Source organism: Panthera tigris, chromosome F2 (assembly GCF_018350195.1).
Source record: "Panthera tigris isolate Pti1 chromosome F2, P.tigris_Pti1_mat1.1, whole genome shotgun sequence".
Lineage (NCBI taxonomy): Eukaryota > Metazoa > Chordata > Mammalia > Carnivora > Felidae > Panthera > Panthera tigris.
The window spans coordinates 77,348,884-77,367,208 of record NC_056676.1 but is presented as its reverse complement, the minus strand read 5'-3'; the positions used below and the strand labels follow the sequence as shown (position 1 = coordinate 77,367,208).

At 42.0% G+C, this 18,325-nt stretch overlaps 1 long non-coding RNA gene across 1 annotated transcript in view; it reads left to right on the top strand.

Moving 5' to 3' along the window:
• The window catches only part of LOC122235088, a 53,150-nt gene extending 36,414 nt beyond the window's left edge, over positions 1 to 16,736 (top strand). Inside the window, exon 3 of the long non-coding RNA XR_006213207.1 lies at positions 16,669 to 16,736. This is a non-coding gene — a long non-coding RNA (uncharacterized LOC122235088). The remainder of the gene's footprint in view (positions 1 to 16,668) is intronic.
• The last annotated feature ends 1,589 nt before the right edge of the window (positions 16,737 to 18,325 follow it).

Sequence of the window (18,325 nt, the reverse complement as noted above, 5' to 3'; positions counted from 1 at the left end):
TTCGGGACAGAGGCTGGATTTCCATAGATTTGTTGACATAAGTGGGTGGCTTATGAGCCACATGGGTGGCTCAGTTGGTTAAGCATCCGACTCACGATTCCGGCTCAGGTCATGATGTCACGGTTTGTGAGATCAAGTCCCATGTTGCGCTGACAACATAGAGCCTGCCTGGGATCCTCTCTCTCCCTCTCTCTCTGCCCCTCCCCTGCTCACACTCTGTCTTTCAAAACAATTTTTGAAAATAATAAGAAAAAAAAAACTTGAAAAAAAAGGAATTGTTGACTCAAGCTTCATTGTGGCCATGGTGAGAGGCCTTCTGGAGGTTTCCAAGGGGTCCCCTGCCTCTAAATACTGCACTAAACCCATAGGAGGCAGCGAGCACATAGGCGTCCTCAAACCAGGAAGAGAACAGCAAGCACCTCATCGAGGTCCCCAGTTGTTCCGATCCTTCACACGCTGCCTTCTCCGAGCTTGCCCTTTCCATCCCCACTCTGGGCAGGCCCCACGACCTCCCTGGCAGGGTTCCTCTGACTACTTCTTCATCTGCACTTCTTCCTTTGACTACTTAGTTCAACCCTGTACCTCTAGCACCTGGAATAGCAGCACTCAGCTACAGATTTGTTGAAATGAGTAAAGAGCGACAGTACCGTTTTGTCATAAACAAGTATACGTCTGTCTCCCACCCAAGAGTGAGAACACCGTCATTCAGGACGGTGGTGAATGGCCAGCAGGTGATAGGTGTGGATGGGGTGGTGGGGGGTGGAATGTGGCCCTGCATTTACTGAGAGCGGACGGAGCATGATGTTAGAAAGTCTTCATTGATCTTCCCACAAACCTACGGGGAGATATTTTAAACACAAGACCACTGCGACATAGAGAATTTATATAGTTTGTCCAACTTAGTCACTGCTCTGTGGTATAGAGATAGTAATAGGAAAATCTAGTTCTTAAAAACTCTGTCCTGCCTCAGCTCCACCTGTATCCCCAAACCCACCCAAGTGTTATCCCTGTTTCTTTCTTTTTTTTTAAATTTTATTTTTAATTTTTTAAAATTTACATCCCAATTAGTTAGCATATAGTGCAACTATGATTTCAGGAGTAGATTCCTTAGTGGCCCTTACCCATTTAGCCCATCCCCCCTCCCAACCCCTCCAGTAACCCTCAGCTTGTTCTCCATATTTATGAGTCTCCTGTTTTGTCCCCCTCCCTGTGTTTATATTATTTTTGTTTCTCTTCCCTTATGTTCATCTGTTTTGTCTCTTAAAGTCCTCATATGAATGAAGTCATATGATTTGTGTCTTTCTCTGACTGACTAATTTCACTGAGCATAATACCCTCCAGTTCCATCCACGTAGTTGCAAATGGCAAGATTTCATTCTTTTTGATTGCTGAGTAATACTCCATTATGTATACATACACACACACACACACCACATCTTCTTTATCCATTCATCCATCAATGGACATTTGGGCTCTTTCCCTACTTTGGCTATTGTTGATAGTGCTGCTATAAACAGGGGGGTGCATGTGTCCCTTCGAAATAGCACACCTGTATCCCTTGGTTAAATACCTAATAGTGCAATTGCTGGGTCGTAGGGTAGCTCTATTTTTAGTTTTTTGAGGAACCTCCAGACTGTTTTCCAGAGTGGCTGCACCAGCTTGCGTTGCCACCTTTTTCTTTCTAATGTAACCTTGTTTCTAGTTACTTTCAGTGTTTTCAGGTTGGGGAAATATGTGATTTTCCTTGCTCCTGTAGCTGAACATTTCAATTACTTATCTGTTTCATCACTTAAACAAAGGGATTTATTTGCTCCTGAAAATCTACAAGGTAAGAGTAATGACAACTGGTTCATAGGAGGATTGAGACCTTAGCGTGTCCAGTTAGAACAGTGCCTAGCATACAGTGAGGCTCAGAAGGAAGGAGGGAGGGAGGGAAGGAAGAAGAAAGCATTGTAGTTGAGAGAGGACCAATTTTGGTATAGGAAGATCTGGTTTCACACATTGTGTGAGCTTGGAAGTAACTTCGCTTTCTGGGCTCCCTTTTCTGCATCTGGGCAGGGCAACACTCATTTGCAAGAGTTGTTTTGGAAATAATCTAAAATCACGGACGGCAACAGCTCTACCAAGAGAAGGCACATTTCAAGGGTTCGTGTGTTCCTCTTCAATCTGTACACTGTCATATGAAGAGGTTCTCCTTGGGCTAAGTATTAGGTAATATCCACAAGGGGGTGTAGAAGCTGCAGCGCAGTGTTTCTGATTGTCCATCACACTGATGCCCCTGAAGTCTCCAGGATGAGATAGCTACAAATGGTTATTCCAGGTGATCTGTTGGCTGGATTTGACCGGATAGGTAAAGGTGGATAATAATGATGATTTTTTTTCTTAAAAAACATAATAAAAGTAAGACATTGTTTATGGTAGGAATTTGACAATAAAAAAAAATAAGAATAGCACCTAGACATCAACAATAGTCCCACGGTTCAGAGAAAGCCACTCACATTCTAGTACGTTCCCTACAGATGTGTTTTCTTTGCATCTCCACCTACACGGACCTATTAATCATGTGTGATTGATTGTACATCTGGATTTTAAGCTCCTTGACAGCAGGGCTCTTCACAAAAAGCTGTGTTTGACTTTATCTCTGATTCCTAAAATAACGCCCAGCACATAAAACAGGTTCGCAAAACATGAGCATTTATTGGATTAATGGCGATTCACATGACTGGAATTGTATTTTCTATAAAGTTGCATGTCTTTCATTGTAACTTAAGAGTGTTTTTATACAGCATTGAACATTTTTTGACACACTATGTAAATAGGTGCATCACGCTGAACCTTTGGACCTGCTCTGATTTATGCAATTGATTCGTAATGTAGAAGAACTTAAATATCTTCAATATTTTTGCAATTACTAGTAATACTGTCTTAAATATCATCATAAATAAGTACAGAGGGTTAATTGTTCAGAACTTAGGAGACCACAAAAATCATATTTGACCATTTCTTTCAGAATGACTCCTTAATATCGATGCATCTCAGTTTGTTTTGAGGCTGTTGATGTATATTGTAAAAGTGCCTCTAGAAGGATTCAATATTTTTCACTTCTACCCCCAGCGTATGAGAATAGTCATTTCAACCTCTGCTCGTTATCAATATACATTTTCATTTTCGTTAGTTTGCCGTTGACACATGGTACCAAACTGTTATGTTAATAAGCATTTCAGTAAGGTGAAGCTATTTATTTTCATTAAAATTATTCAGTGGTGTCAAGATGCTTTGTGAAGAAGCAAGTCTGTGTTGGCGCCCAGAGCTTATGTCTGCCTCCAGAAGAAAGACTAACACAACTGGAAAATAAAACAATCAATCCTCTGGCTTGCGGTCATGGAGACAAAGTGGCAGAGGAATGGCCATGAGGAACAGAAAACATTACTTATTGCACATAACACAGATAAACCCAATTAATCATCCCTGTTTAAAAAAAAATACAGATTTTCTTAGATATCTTTGACATATAGTCAATATTAAGTAAATATTTGTTGAGTTAATTGAATAAATACACCTAGGTACTTCGACAAGTAAGATTCGTCTTATTCATCTTCAGGTGAAATTGGGGCATATATCTGACAGTGGGTGCATTGATGAGAATTATTTGGGATTCTAAGTCTTAGATGGTACCGTTCAACAGACAGAGCACATTGCTAAGAGGGGTGTGGCTAAGAATGCCTGAAAAAAAAAAAACTGCGTGGAAGGTGAGCCTCAAAGCACGGGGGTGTTTTACTAGGTAGCAAAGAGTTTTTAACAACTGGACTCATAAATGTCTGCTCAGTTTTTGCATACCCAGCAGAAGTCATGCTTCCCTCATGCATTGCCCGGCCAACTAACCACACTGAGAAGTGTGGCTTTAACTAATACGGCTACACATCGGGATTTATGAAGCCCCTGTTTGGTGGCATTGCACAGAATGCTTAAGCACACAATTTCCCAGATCCATTTTTGCATTTTGAATTCTGTTGTATTCCTACTGCTATTTTGTCAATAAAGTTTCTCCAGTGAAGGCGCTCTTATTTTCCCCAGGTCACTACTCTGTAACATTAAATAAAATCCGTGCCAGAATTAATCTTCACAGAGCTTAATCTTGGCCGTTTGTGCTTTTAATTATTACACTTGCCATTTTACTTTGCTGAGCCTACATGGCGGAAGAAATGGGAAAAAAATTGATGAACAGTAAAATGGAGCATAAATACATAGTCATGGGCATGTATTTTGCACAAGCTCACACACACAAGTGCACAAAAGACTCACATTATAAGTAATCCATACATCCAAATTATTGAGGGTGCAACCTAAGTGTGATTGAGAAAAATATGACAATCCTAACCCTTTCCAGACTCCTTCTCTCAGCACCTGGATCGGTTCTACATAGTTATGTTTAATCTGTCTCATGCCATTTATGTGCCCTAAATATCCCTGTTAGAAATACACCCTTTTCCCTCCCTGGCACCACATCCTTTTTCTAGGAGCCCCCTTAGATAACTCACCCCTCCAAGTCCTGGAGTGAGATGTCAGCATTCTCCAGGACTCTTCCCCATGTCACTGGATGGATATCAGTGACCTGAACCAGGGGGATGTAATTCAGTGACTGGGCTGGAAAATTTTGATGTTTCCTCAGAAATCTGGAATTGGGATATTAAAACAGGTTGAATGAATCATAGGCTCCAGACTAGATAAAAAGACACATGCAATTCAGGGCTGCCGTCTAAATTGGGGTTGTCAAGATGGAATGCGTGGAAAAGAAAAAGGAAACTTGTATGCAAAGATACTATATATATATAGTATATATATGAGAGATGCAAAATTAAGAGAACACAAGTATATTGGTTTTCTATTGCTTCTGGAAGAAATTACCACACATTAAGTGGCTTCACAGAGCACAGCATCATTATCTCACGGTTCACTCAGAAGTCAGACACGGGTCTCACTAGGCTAAAATCAAGGTGTTGGAAGGGCTGTGTTCCTTTCTGGGAGCTCTGGGGAACATTCATGTTCAAGCTCATCCAGGGGGTTGGCAGAATTCAGGTCCATGGGAATGTAGGACTGAAGTCCCTCTTTACTTGCTGCCTACTAGCTGGATGGAGAGGTCCCAGCTTCTAAAGGTCATCCACCTTCTCTGGCTGGTGGGCCTTTTTCCTCCATCCTTAGAGGCAGCAATGGTGATTCAAGCCCTTGTTGCTGCAAATCTCCCCTCCCTGCTGCCTCGCCTCTCCTCTGCTTTCTCGTACCACTGTACCTCTCTTACTCAGCACCCCCAAATTCTCTGCCTTTGAGGTTTCCTGTAAGAGGAATGAGCCCACCTGATGACCCAGGGCAATCTCCTGGGCCCTGCCCTCAATTACATCTGCAGAATTCCTTCCCAGCAGGACCTAAATTGGTGTCTGATTGAGTAACAGGGGAGTAGGATGCTGGGGGGACACGTGTAGAATACTGCTGCCACAGTGAAAGAAAGAGAAGAGAGAGAGAAAGAGAGGCAGAGACAGGGAGCCAGATGCTTGAAGGAACAGATTGCCTCCTGGTAAATTTAACCCCCTGGTTCAAATCCTTTCTGAGATTTTGAAGCGTCTCCTTCCCTGGGTTTCTGTGAGATGTCCCTAAATCCTTAAAATAGCACCCTGTTTGCTTACCCTGGCTTAAAAGCATTCTGTTAACCCACCCCCCCCCCAAAAAAAGGAATGCGCTCCATCCAAGACTTTTTGTCACAATTAAAATTTGCCATCATTAAATAACAATATAGTATTTAAGAAAGTGTGCCCTGGGTTCATTCTGCATGGATTCAGACCAGGCTTGCCTATATTCCAGAAGGTTAATTGCTCAGAGTCTCAGTTTTCTTAGCTGCACAAATGAGATTAGGTAGAAGTTAAGTCATAGGCTTCTGGTAAGGATTGAGCAGAGAATGTGGACAAACATCTCTGCTAGCAATAGATAGTAAAAGCACACGTGACAAAATGAGGCAATCAGACTTCTAAGTTCATTTTTAAAGTTCCTTCCCCCTTGGTCAGTAAGAGATAGAGTAGGCAAGATTAGCTTCCCCAAAGTCTCCAAATATGCACCCAAAACACTCATGTCATCTTCCTCTTTTTCTTTGTCCTGTCAAAGCCACTCAAAGTCCACAGCCAGATCTCATCCTTCTCTCCCAGTGGGATTAACCAGGCCTGGGTCTACTAAGAAAAATAGGGCTTGTCTTATTATGTTTTGTGCCAGTCTCAGTCTATTGGTAACCAATATTGTGGCTAGAACATTCTAAAGATCTAGAGATCTAAGATCTCTAAAACAGAGGATCCTGGGTGGGGAAGGGAGGGTTGGTTCTTTATCTAGTCTCATGGCTAGCAATATTTTTATTGGAGATGGCCATTTATACAGTGGATAAGGTCTTTGAGTGGGTGCCATCTTGGAAATGGGTGTCTTGGCAACCAAAGCTTAAGACAGGTACTTGCTTATGAAAGCAAAAGCCAACCAACCATTAGGGCTTGTATTGCATTATATAATGTTATTAACATGATGAGTGATACATTTATTTTAAAGGAAATGGAAAATTATGAGTTTTGAGCACTAGGGTCACAAGATTTTTGTTGTTGTTGTTGTTGTTGTTCTAAAACACTCACCTGTTTAGTGTAAAGAATGACTTGGAGACTCCATATTGGACAGGAGCCTGGAGACCAGCTGGATAGGTGGGGAGCATGGAACAAATGGCTGGAGGTCTATATGCTGGTGGCGGGGGGAGTCAAAAGAAGTTCCTTTCTGATGGAGGCTATTTGGCCTGGGAAAGCTGTGGAAGGTTATCAGGTGAAAATAAACATTCTAGGAAGCTGGTGGCCAGGGTGTAACCAGATTGCCAAGTTTGATAGTGGTCCTTGTGGGATCAGGTGGGATGACTAGGCAATCATAGAAGGGTTTCCACAGATAGCATGGGATTTGCTACGACAGAATCATATGCATCAGTCTCCTAGGGTTGTAAGGAGGAAATTGATGATGGTATCCAGAAAACTAAATGCAGTAATTTTAATAATAGTCATTCATAGTTAACATTGATTGAGGGCCTGCTTAGTGTTGGTACTGGGTAAATTAAAAATTTTTTTCATGTTTATTTAGTTTTGAGAGACAGAGAGAGAGCTTGAGCGGGGGAGGGACAGAGAGAGAGGGAGACACATCCAAAGCAGGCTCCAGGCTCTGAGCCCGACGTGGGGCTCAAACCCATGAACTGTGAGATTATGGTCTGAGCTGAAGTCTGATGCCCAACCAACTGAGCCACCCAGGCACCCCTAAATTCTTTTTTTTAATATAAGTAATACCACAAAGCAAGAAGTAATGTCAGTAGTCGTCTTTCTAAACAGGTAAACAGAGAAACAGGGAGGTTAATGGAGCAGCCTCAATTCACATCACTGTGTATGGGGATCCAGAATTTGAACACAGGCCATCTGAGATCACAACCTGAAATCTTAGAGTCTGTCTGGGAAAGGGCCTGATGGAGAGATACAGGCACAGAGGAGGGACCTCTGCTAAGAGTAATTGCTCTAGCTTTTCATTTGCTTTTATTTTTTGGTGGGAAGTGGGAACCAGGAGGAAGTAAGAGAGTGGTCAGAAAAATCTTTGCAATGTCAGATTGGTATGTTTTATGAATATTTCTTCTTGGCAGCATACATGGCCTCCATCTGAAAATGTTTCGGTTCCCGCGAAAAAAAACCTTTCCACTCCTTTCCACACAGCTGTTTCGGTGAGCCTGGAGATCTGATGGACTGTTTGTGCGCGGAACACTTTCTCATTGCCTGGGGTCTCATACCAGGCTCATTAAATTAAGACTTCCAAAAGAGAGAGCATATCAAATTTACATCAATAGATAAATCGAGATCGTACGTACAGTTTACAGGGGTTAGGAAAGCTGGTCCCGAAGCTTGTTATATGTGTGTTCTTGTAACTCGAGCTGATAAAATTGACATAAATCAAGAGTAATGGGTGTTCTCTAGTGAGTACTTGCGAAGATGAAATTAATGCTTAAGCAATATTTATAGTCATTTATAAGAGGCGTTGAAGATGAAAAACACTGTATATTTTAAGTTTTATTGTTATGCAAATTAGGAAGCTCAGTCTCTTAGGAAGTCTTCAAGGTAAGTCAAAAATGAAGAGCTGGCAAAGTTATTATTTTAAAGTTCTTCAAATTGGATCAATGATATGATTGTCTTTATGGTGTTTTTTCATGATTTTATGTGTTTTCATCAAATATTTAAACTTAAGGAAATGCAAATAAAATATTTCTTTTACTGTCCTTTTTTTCTTCTTCATATACATACATGTAAAAGAATATATAGAGATATCAATGATATGGGTAAATCAAGGAATTTTCGTTGACATAAATATCTCCTTGTATATTTGATTCTTGTATATTTCATATATCTATATCTATCAGGCTAACTATTCAATTCCTACTTCCTATTTTTTTGTCTACCTCCCAGTTAATCTGTCACATTCATTTCGAAAATCACTTTTCCAGGAAGTTTTCTTGGACTCTTGCGAGTTGTGAAGATTAAACTTATTTTTACCTTAATATCCACATTTGTATTCAAAATGTTTGTGTACATGGTAAAATCCCCAGTATGCTGCCCCGGGCACAGCCCCCAGCAGTGTCTCATACACCACAGATGCCTGTAGCTCTCGGGCCGCTGTTGCAGTGCTGAAATTAACCGTGATACAGCGGTCAAAGAAGGGAGCTCACAAATGTCAAAATTGTAATTAAAATCCCAGTCTTCTGTCTTTAAATTCTGTAGCATGAAGCAAAAATGTCAACTTTATTACTCAGTGTACTTTATTAATTAGCTAGCAAATATTTATGTAATTTCCGCCGTGGATCTGGTTAACGTCCTTTGTGGGGAGAGTACGAAACAAGGTCACTAAGTTGCTGCTCTTCCTGGAGCTTACGTTCTCAACTCGGCTAAGTTTATTTCGTATATTAATGGGCAAGAAAGCATATTATGGATTTGAGAGTGATTTTCAAAGTTGAGGAAAGAAACAGAGGGGCAGCCGCTCCAAATTTACTTCCTACTCTGTAAATTTATTCTGTCAACTTCAGGCACAACCTATCCTATCCAACTGTCTAAGAGTGATGCTTCTTAAGGCTCCAACCAGTTTTGTCCTTTGTATAATTAAGAACTTGTGTATATTAAATATGGATTCCTTATGGCTTTTCAGGACCTACCTTTATGTTCCATGGCACATACTTTTTTTCCAAAAGAATATTAGTTAATGAATATCCTTTTGGGGTTAGATTCTCTCGTTCGTTTACAGACAATCCCTGACATAATGACGGTTCAACTTAGATTTTTCTACTTCACGAAGGTGCCTAAGTGATCTGCATTCAGTAGAATCCATACTTGAAATTCGGAATGTGGATCTTTTCCCAGGCTTAGGATACGAGGTGTGGTACTCTCCCAATCCTCCCTGGTGACACCAAATGGTGGCAGCTCCCAGTCAGCTAGGGATCCCAAGGGTCAACAGTCGACACACTGACACCATTCCGCACCCACAGAGCCATTCTGTCACTTTAGCACAGTATTCGATGAATTACATGAGATAGTCAACATTTTATTGTAAAATACGCTTTGTGTTAGATGATCTTGCCCAACTTTAGGCTCAGGTAAGTGTTCTGAGCACATTTAAGGTAGGCTAGGCTAAGGTCTGATGTTCAGTAGGTTAGGTGTACATGCATTTTTGACTTAGGATATTTCCAATTTACTACGGGTTTGTTGGGACAAAACATCATCATAAGTCAAGGAAGATCTATATTATTCTTCCAAGATCTTGCACCTGTAAATTAATCTTTCTAAGTTATTGGTTTTTATTCTTTAATTATAGCATACTACTACCAAATTCCTTAAACTCTTACTATCAGATTAGCAGAAGATAAAAAATGATACTACATTGATTCAGCCTTATATTTTACACAGCACTTTCACTTTCTTTATCTCATTTTATGGCACTTTTTTTTTTAGTGTTTATTTGTTTTTGAGAGAGAGAGAGAGACAGAGCACATGTGGGGGAGGAGCAGAGAGAGAGGGAGACACAGAATCCGAAGCAGGCTCCAGGCTCTGAGCTGTCAGCACAAAGCCAGACACGTGGCTCAAACTCACAAACCGTGAGATCATGACCTGATCCAAATTCAGACCTTAACTGACTGAACCACCCAGGCATTGATGGCACTTTTTTAAACTTACATTTTCCTGAGTTTTAATTTAGATGCTTTTCAAAATTCTTTGAATACAATTAAAATCCTTTAAAACCAATATGTTCAAGAAAAGGCTAATGTATATGATATAAACATAAAACATAAATCAGTAAAGAAAACATAGACACAAAATTAATTCTACCAGATAGATAGATAATTTACCCATTAGATTTGCACCCAATTAGAATGCTACTTGGAAAGATAGTTAAAACTTACCAATAACCAAAGGAAGTAAAATTTATAGCAATGGACATTTCAAAACCTAAAACTAACCTAGTTAAAAAAATGTGACTGTGCTATTAATGAGAGTAATGAAATGTCAAATAAGTGTGCTGAATAAAGGAAAGGATGAATGACTCCAGAAAAACCGCCGACAGGATTTTAACACTTGATGAAAGAAGTCTGGTAAGATGACATGAAATAGGAAATAAAGTATAAGAAACAAGTATAATCGTGGAAGTATGCACCCCTTTTATCTATGTTTCTTCCAGCTTAACCTAAGGGAATATTATAGATGCGGGAAATGGTGCGTGTATTAATATGCTGGAGGGGAAGCAAAATTTTACTTCTGCCCTCTCAGGCTTTTTCTGCTGGCCTCGAAAATTAACCGGAAATAAGACAGGGCAACAGGAGAACAGGAGAACAACACACACGTTTCTAGAAGTTGTACGTGGCCCAGAGCCCTCATAAGGAAAAAAGGAAGACCCAAAGACACGGTGAAGCCTCTGGACTCAAGTTGCACAAAGAGAGGCAATTGTGGAAAATCTACTAACCTCTGTGGGGAGGCTGCAGGGAGATAAGAATTACTTTAGCAAGGTCTGTTTGTATAGAATTCTCTTTGGTCTCAACTTCTCATCCGAGGTGATAGGAAGGCGGCCTTCCTACTGCTGTGGGGAGGGCATCATTCAGGAGAAGTTTCATCTCCTGTTTCCAGGAAGAACAGGGAGATTGGAATGTTCTTGTCACAACTGCTGTTTGTCAAAAAAAACCCATACGCCAAAGTGGCATATTGTGGGATGGCATGTCCTGCCACCTTCAATACTTACCAGAGCATTACCTGTAGGTGGCAAACAGGAAACAGTTCGAAATCCTTGCTCAGGAATATTGTATTTATTGCAGTATACCCTCAATCAATACCCAAGCAATATTCCTTGCTCAGGAATATTGTATCGTAACAGTCACAAAAGATGATAAGAGAATAATATGAACAGCTCTGTTCCCACAAATTTGATAAATTAGAAGAAATGGACTACTACCTTGAGAGACTTGAACTACCCAAACTTGTACAAAGAGAAAAACAATCTAAATTCACCTGTACTTATTAAATTGAAAAAAAAAATTTAAGTCATCTGAAAAAGAACACGTCCAGTCCAGATAGTCTCACTGATGAATCCCGGCAAATATTTACTGAAGAAATGATACCTGTTCTCAATAATCTATTCCAGAAAACAGGAGTAGAAGGAGCACTTCTTTTTAAATTTTTTTAATGTTTATTTATTTTTGAGAGAGAGAGAGACAGAACACAAGTGGGGGAGGGGCAGAGACAGGGGGAGAATCTGAAGTGGGCTCCAGGCTCTGAGCTGTCAGCACAGAGCCCGACACGGGGCTCAAGCTCCGGAACGACGAGATCATGACCTGAGCCGAATTCAGATGCTTCACTGACTGAGCCACCCAGGCGCCCCATAAAGGAACACTTCTTCTTTTTCTTTTTTAATTTTTTTAAATCTTCATTTATTTTTGAAAGAGAGAGAGACAGAGCACAAGCAGAGGAGGAACAGAGAGAGAGGGAGACACAGAATTGGAAGCAGGCTCCAGGCTCTGAGCTGTCAACACAGAGCAGGATGTGAGGCTCGAACTCACAAACCGTGAGATCATGACCTGAGCCAAAGTCAGATGCTTAACCGACTGAGCCACCCAGGCACCAAGGAACCCTTCTTGATTCATTTGATGTGACTATGATTATCTGAATACCAAGTGCTACAACCACATGAAGACTTTACAAGGGAAAGAAACTATAATCACATCTCTCATGGACATAAACAAACAAAAATCCTCAACAAAATATTAGCAATATCAATCCAACAAAGTTTTAGGACTCACGCCGCTGTACAATTGACACTGTACAAATTCACAGTATTCCAGACAATGTAGTATTGGTGAAGGAATGGATGCCTAGACCAGTGGACTGAAATATCGAACTCAGAAGTGTACCCCCTGAATTTTCGTGATGATCCAGCCCAAAAATAGCCCACCAAAATTTAACAAAGGCACCAGGACAAACTCAATGGACAAAGAATAGCAAAGATGCTGCAACAATTGAACATCCATCTATAAACAGAAGAAAAAAGAACAGACCAAGACCTTGCACCTTATATAAGAATTAACTGAATGCATCACAGGCTGAAATATAAAAGGACTATATGCAGTGTGCGAACTTGAATCTAGAGAAAGTCATGACCTTGTAGACAGAACTACAGAAACAATGATGCTTAACTAGGGTTAATAGTTAATGATTCAGTGTACTTGTTTTATTTCTTTCCACATGTGTGCATCTTGCAGATTTTCTGTAACGAGTTTCTTATTTTTATAAGGGGGGAATTACGCTAGACCTCCAAAGGCATAGAGTAAAATTCATTAATTGCAACAGGCATGAAGATCCTTGGAACAGCTGAGTTGCTGCTGCCTGAGGGCGACAGAGGATCACCTTCCCCTCAACCTCGAGCTGCTGTGATCCTTTCCTCCTTCTCTTTTAGGGCTTTTTGCCAAGAAATGGAGGCCGGAGGCCAGTGAAAGCGGTGCTGTACCGAACTGCGCATCCTTCTTTCGTAAAAGCCACGATCCGACAGGGGGAAAAATAGAATCCGCTTTTTTTTTTTGTACTCTGGAAATGAATCAAAGGCTTGCAGCCCCCCTCCCCCGCCAAGGAACCTCTATTTCACAACATCAAAAAGGCTGGTTCTTAGGAAGAACAGGGAGTCTGTGGCACCGTCACGTGCTTCAGCTCAGTCTTCTACGAGGGAGCCCAGGACAGCCCACGTTCCCTGGGCATAGGGAGGACAAAGGGGATCCCTCACAAAGAATTGCAATTCATCTTTGGTTCTGACAGCTCTGGTGGCTCCTTGTTAGACTGGCTCCAAAGGACTGGTTGGTCTAATTTAAGTAACTTGAAATTAGCCCGGGGCTAAAGGTCCTGGGGAGTGGGGAGCTTTTGTGAAAGACACAAGCATCGCCCTGGCTACCATTGCCTGGGGGCCGAATCAGCACTGGTGCAGCAACCTAACCAAGGCAGGAGAGGTAAGGCTAGTGAATTAAGCATCCTTAAGGGCTTTGAAAAACTACCAAAACCAAGCTCTTGCTCAGGAAAGACCTCAGAAGACCCGAGACTGTCACCTCCTGATGGCCTTGAGGCTCCGTGAAAGCTGCACTAGAAGGCTGAACTGTTGGGGGAGGTCATGGAGAGGCTTCAGGGTGAATGGATAGGTGGCCCCCAGCAATGGGAAGCTCCCCCCTTATCCTTGGAGCATGCACTCTGACCTCATCCTGTTCCCACGGTGGGAGCCATTTCTAAGGGCGCAGCCCTGAGAGGCTCCTGGCAGTGATCTCGCCTCCTAAGGCCTCTCTGGAAATTCTGAAGATCCCACGGGCAGGTGGGAGACTCCTGGTCCTTAGGCCAAGACAAGCCTCTGGAGTAAGTCCCCCTGCTTCTTCAGTGTGTCCTCCCCACCCCCCTACCCCCTCTGCCTTCTGGAGTGCCTGCCCCTTCCTTCCTCTCTCCCTGGCCTTCCAGCACCAGCCCCTTGGGATTTCCCTGGAAGCTACCAAGGATGTCAGGGCCAACAATGGGGCAGTCAGCCAGGCGGCTCGGGCCTGGACCCTGGGACAGGGGCATCCTGGGGACCCCGGCTTGGTCACCAGCTCTGTGCGCAGAGTGGTGGCCCGTGTGTCTGATGCTCAGGGACCAGGGACACTCCACGGAAGCGGGGATGCAGGGCAGGCAGTGGGGATGGAGATGGGGGTGGGGCTGCCCTTGGGCGAAGCCAGGAGGGTGCAGGCTGCCTGAATTAAGGCCCAGACACTATCCAGAGTCTGATGGGGATGCTAAGGGGTAGAATCTCTGGGAAAGCAAGAGAGAAGGAGGGTATACTGCTGATGGGGAGCAAAGCCAGGGGAGCGCCTATGCCATTGGACCGTTAATAGAAAGGACAGCAAAAGCAGAGCAATGGCAACCCCAGCCAACAGGACGCCCCCCCCCCCCACATTCTGGAAATGTTGATTGTGAGAGAATATGCACCTGCGGAGGTAATTGATTTAGCTGCCAAGTTCAGGCCCGGAAACCAGGCATGATTGGCACAGAGATGGGAAAGGGGTGCTGACATTTCCCTGTCTGGGCAGGAGGCAGAGAAAATGTGCAAGGTCACCAGACACCTTGCCCTCTGGCAGTGTATGCGTGCATCTCAGAGGTTCCTGAATCTACCCTTTTATAGAGTGAATTATTCTAGCCTGCAGGGAGGCTGGAGCCAATGAGGGGGGCCTGTCTGGGCTCATGGGACCCTGGAAATCCATCGAGGAGGCACAACAGATACTGAGTGAGTTGGGATTAAGACAGGCCATCTATTTGAGGGCCCTGGTCAGGCCAGATTCACTTGAGGAATAAAAGCTAAGATGCTCCAGTCTGCCTCTAGTACCTGATATGGGATGTGGAAATTCATGCTGGTTCCAGCTGTGGGGCAAGACATTTATGATGTTGGGCAATCCATTGCTGGTCTGGGGAAACTGACAAATCCCAGGTATGGACTGTGGAAAAGACCTGAGAGAGAGAGAGAGAGAGAGAGAATGGGAAAGACCTGAGAGAGAGAGAGAGAGAGAGAGAGAGAGAGAGAGAGAGAGAGAGGAGATTTTCAAAATCCAAAAGGCTATTCCAATCTGCTATAAATTGTGCGGTAAAAGTCACCTGGAAGCAAATGAGGTTTGACCTCATTGCTGCAGGGACCCCACCTGGAAAGACAGAATGGCAGCCCAGTGTTGTGTTTGTTGGTTGGCCTGTGGAAGGCCTTCAAATCTGAACAACCGTGGTTTCGACCTCCCGCTCCTGTGCCTACCAGCCCTGAGGAGCAGGTGCCAGCAGGGGACCTAAGAGATACTCCCCAGATACTCCCCTGTTCTGGATTCATGCCTTCCACTCCCTGGTAGAGGACGCAGGCCAAGACTGCGTCCCCGAGAGGGCCTCTGGAGGCCATCAGAGCCCTCATGTTGAGCTCACTGTTCACTGGTCCCCACAAATAAACAAAGGGTGACTGCTCTGGTGGATATTGGTGCTGAATGTCCTCTAATCCATGGTAACCCTCAGATGTTTTCTGGACCCTTTAGTGCCTTTGATGGTTATGGGGGGTTGACAGTTATGGTCCTTTTGACAATGCCCCCCACCCCCCATTGAGAATAGGAGAATATTATCTCTCCAATACCAGAGAGTGTACCTGGCAATGATATCCTATAAGGTCAGACTTTGCAAACCTCCATCAGTGAATTCTGCCTCCCGTTAGACAAATCAGACCAATGCTGAGAGGGAAAGCCAACTGGTAACCAGTAAGTCTTCCACTCCCACCAAGGGTGGTGACTACCTAGGGGACATAAGGAAATGAGAGGAACTATCTGAGAACTTCACCCAGTGGGTACTGCACACCCTGTCACAGCACTGTCAACAGCCTGGTGTGAAGTGAAGAAAAACAGCCTAAAAGATGTGTGCGACACCATCAAGTACCAACACACAGTTCCCGAAGAAGAGAGAGAGAAGGAGATGGAAAAAAATATTTGAAGAAACAATAGCTGAAAATGTCCCAAATTAGATGAAAACATTAGCCTCCTACTTATACAATAAGCTGAACAAATTGCAAGTAGGATAAATTTAAAGAAGCCCACACCAAAGCACAGCATAATTAAATTCCTGATTGTGAAGACAAAGACCCTTGAAAGCAGCAAGAAAGAAGCAACTCATAAAGAACAAGGAATCATCAAGATTAACAAACAATTTCTCATCAGAAATCTTGGAGGCCAGAAGGCAGTTGGACAACTTACTCAAACTGCCGAAAGAAAAATAGCTGACAACCAAAGAATTCTATATCACGCAAAGCTATCTTCAAAATGGGAGAAATTAAGACGTTCTCAGATAAAGAGTGACATTTTGTTGCTATCTGATCTGCTCTGTAACAAATGCTCAAGGGAGTTTTGCAAACTGGAAAGAAAGGACACTAAGTTGTAACTCAAACTCACATGAAAAACGAACAGTGGGAAATACAACTAGACAGGCAAATATTTAAACAGAAGTACAAATTTATTTTTTAAAAATTCTCTCAATACTTCAGGATTTCAACTCTCGTGCTCATTTTATTTCCGATTCATTACAGGTTCCGAATATTATGGATCCTCGTGTTAATCCTAATTAGAGCCCTCCTATGAATCCTGTGTTCCAGGTAATTTTAATGATCCATTTCCTTTATAAATTTTTGACAGTCTTGTTTCTCATTGTTCATTACTTTGCTGTAGCTAGGGTGAATCTAATGGGCTCATTTGGAAAGTATTACTGCGTCGTTAGCTCAAGGATAATGCTGAGGTCCTTGTGTACTTTTCAATTTTATCTGCATATTTAGGAATATCGCCAGTGATCCTATGTGTGGATGTGATGCTAAAAAGTGGATTTGAAAATAAATATTAAAAGGGAAAAAAGAAAATAAATATTTTAGGTGATTTTTAAATTAAAGTATAATTGACATACAATATCCTATTGGTTTCAGGTGTATATCAGAATGCTGTGATATTTTTACATGGTACAAAATGATCCCCATGATAAGTCTGCTTACCTTCTGTCACCATATAAAGTTATTACAGTGTTATTGACTATATACCTTATACTTTATATTATATCACCATGAGTTATTTATTTTATTACTGGGGGTTTGTATCTCTTTAGTCCCCTTCACCTGTTTCATCTGCCCCCTCAACTCATTTATAACCCTCTGGTAACTAACAGTTTGTTTTCTGTATCTATAAGTCTGTTTCTGTTTTGTTTTCTTTGTCCATTTGTTTGTTTGTTTGTTTGCTGTTAGATTCCACATGTAAGTGAAATCATACAGTATTTGTCTTTCTCTGTCTAACTGATTTCACGTACTATACTAACTTCTAGGCCCATCCATGTTTTTGCAAATGGCAAGATTTCATTATTATTATGGCTGATAATATTCCATTCATCATCTTCTTTATTGATTCATGTATCGGTGGATACTTAGGTTGCTTCCATATTTTGGCTATTGTAAAAAAAAATGCTGCAGTGAACATAGGAGTGTTTGAATCGGTGTATTCATTTTCTTCGGACAAATGCCTAGAAGTGAAATGGTTGTATTGTATAGTAGTTCTATTTTTAATTTTTTGAGGAACGTTCATGCTGGCTGCACCAGTTTGCATGCACACCAACAGTGCACAGAGGTACCTTTTCTCCACATTCCCACCAACACTTGTTGTTTCTTGTATTTTTGGTTGTAGCCATTCTGACAGGTGTGAGGTGACATCTCATTGTGGTTTGGATTTGCATTTCCCTGATGATGAGTGATGTCGAGCATCTTTTCTTGTGGCTGTGGGCCGTCTCCATTTCTTCTTTTGAAAAATATCCATTTATGTCATCTGCTCATTTTTTAACTCGATTTTTCTTTTGGTGTTGAGTTGTACCAGTTGTTCACATATTTTGGATGCTAACCTTTTATCAGATATGTCATCTGCAAATATCTTCTATTCAGCAGGTTGTACTTTCGTTGTATTGATTGTTTACTGTGCAAAGCTTTTTATTTTGATGTAGGTCACTTATTTATATTTTTGTTTTCTTTGCCTGAGGAAACATATCTAGAAAAATGTTGCTACAGCTGATAGAGAGATACAGAGAAATTACTGCTTGAGCTCTCTTCCAGGATTTTTACGGTTTCAGGTCTCACATCTAGGCCCTTAATCCATTTGAGTGTATTTCTGCATATGGTGTGAGAAAGTGTTCTAATTTCATTCTTTTGCACGTAACTG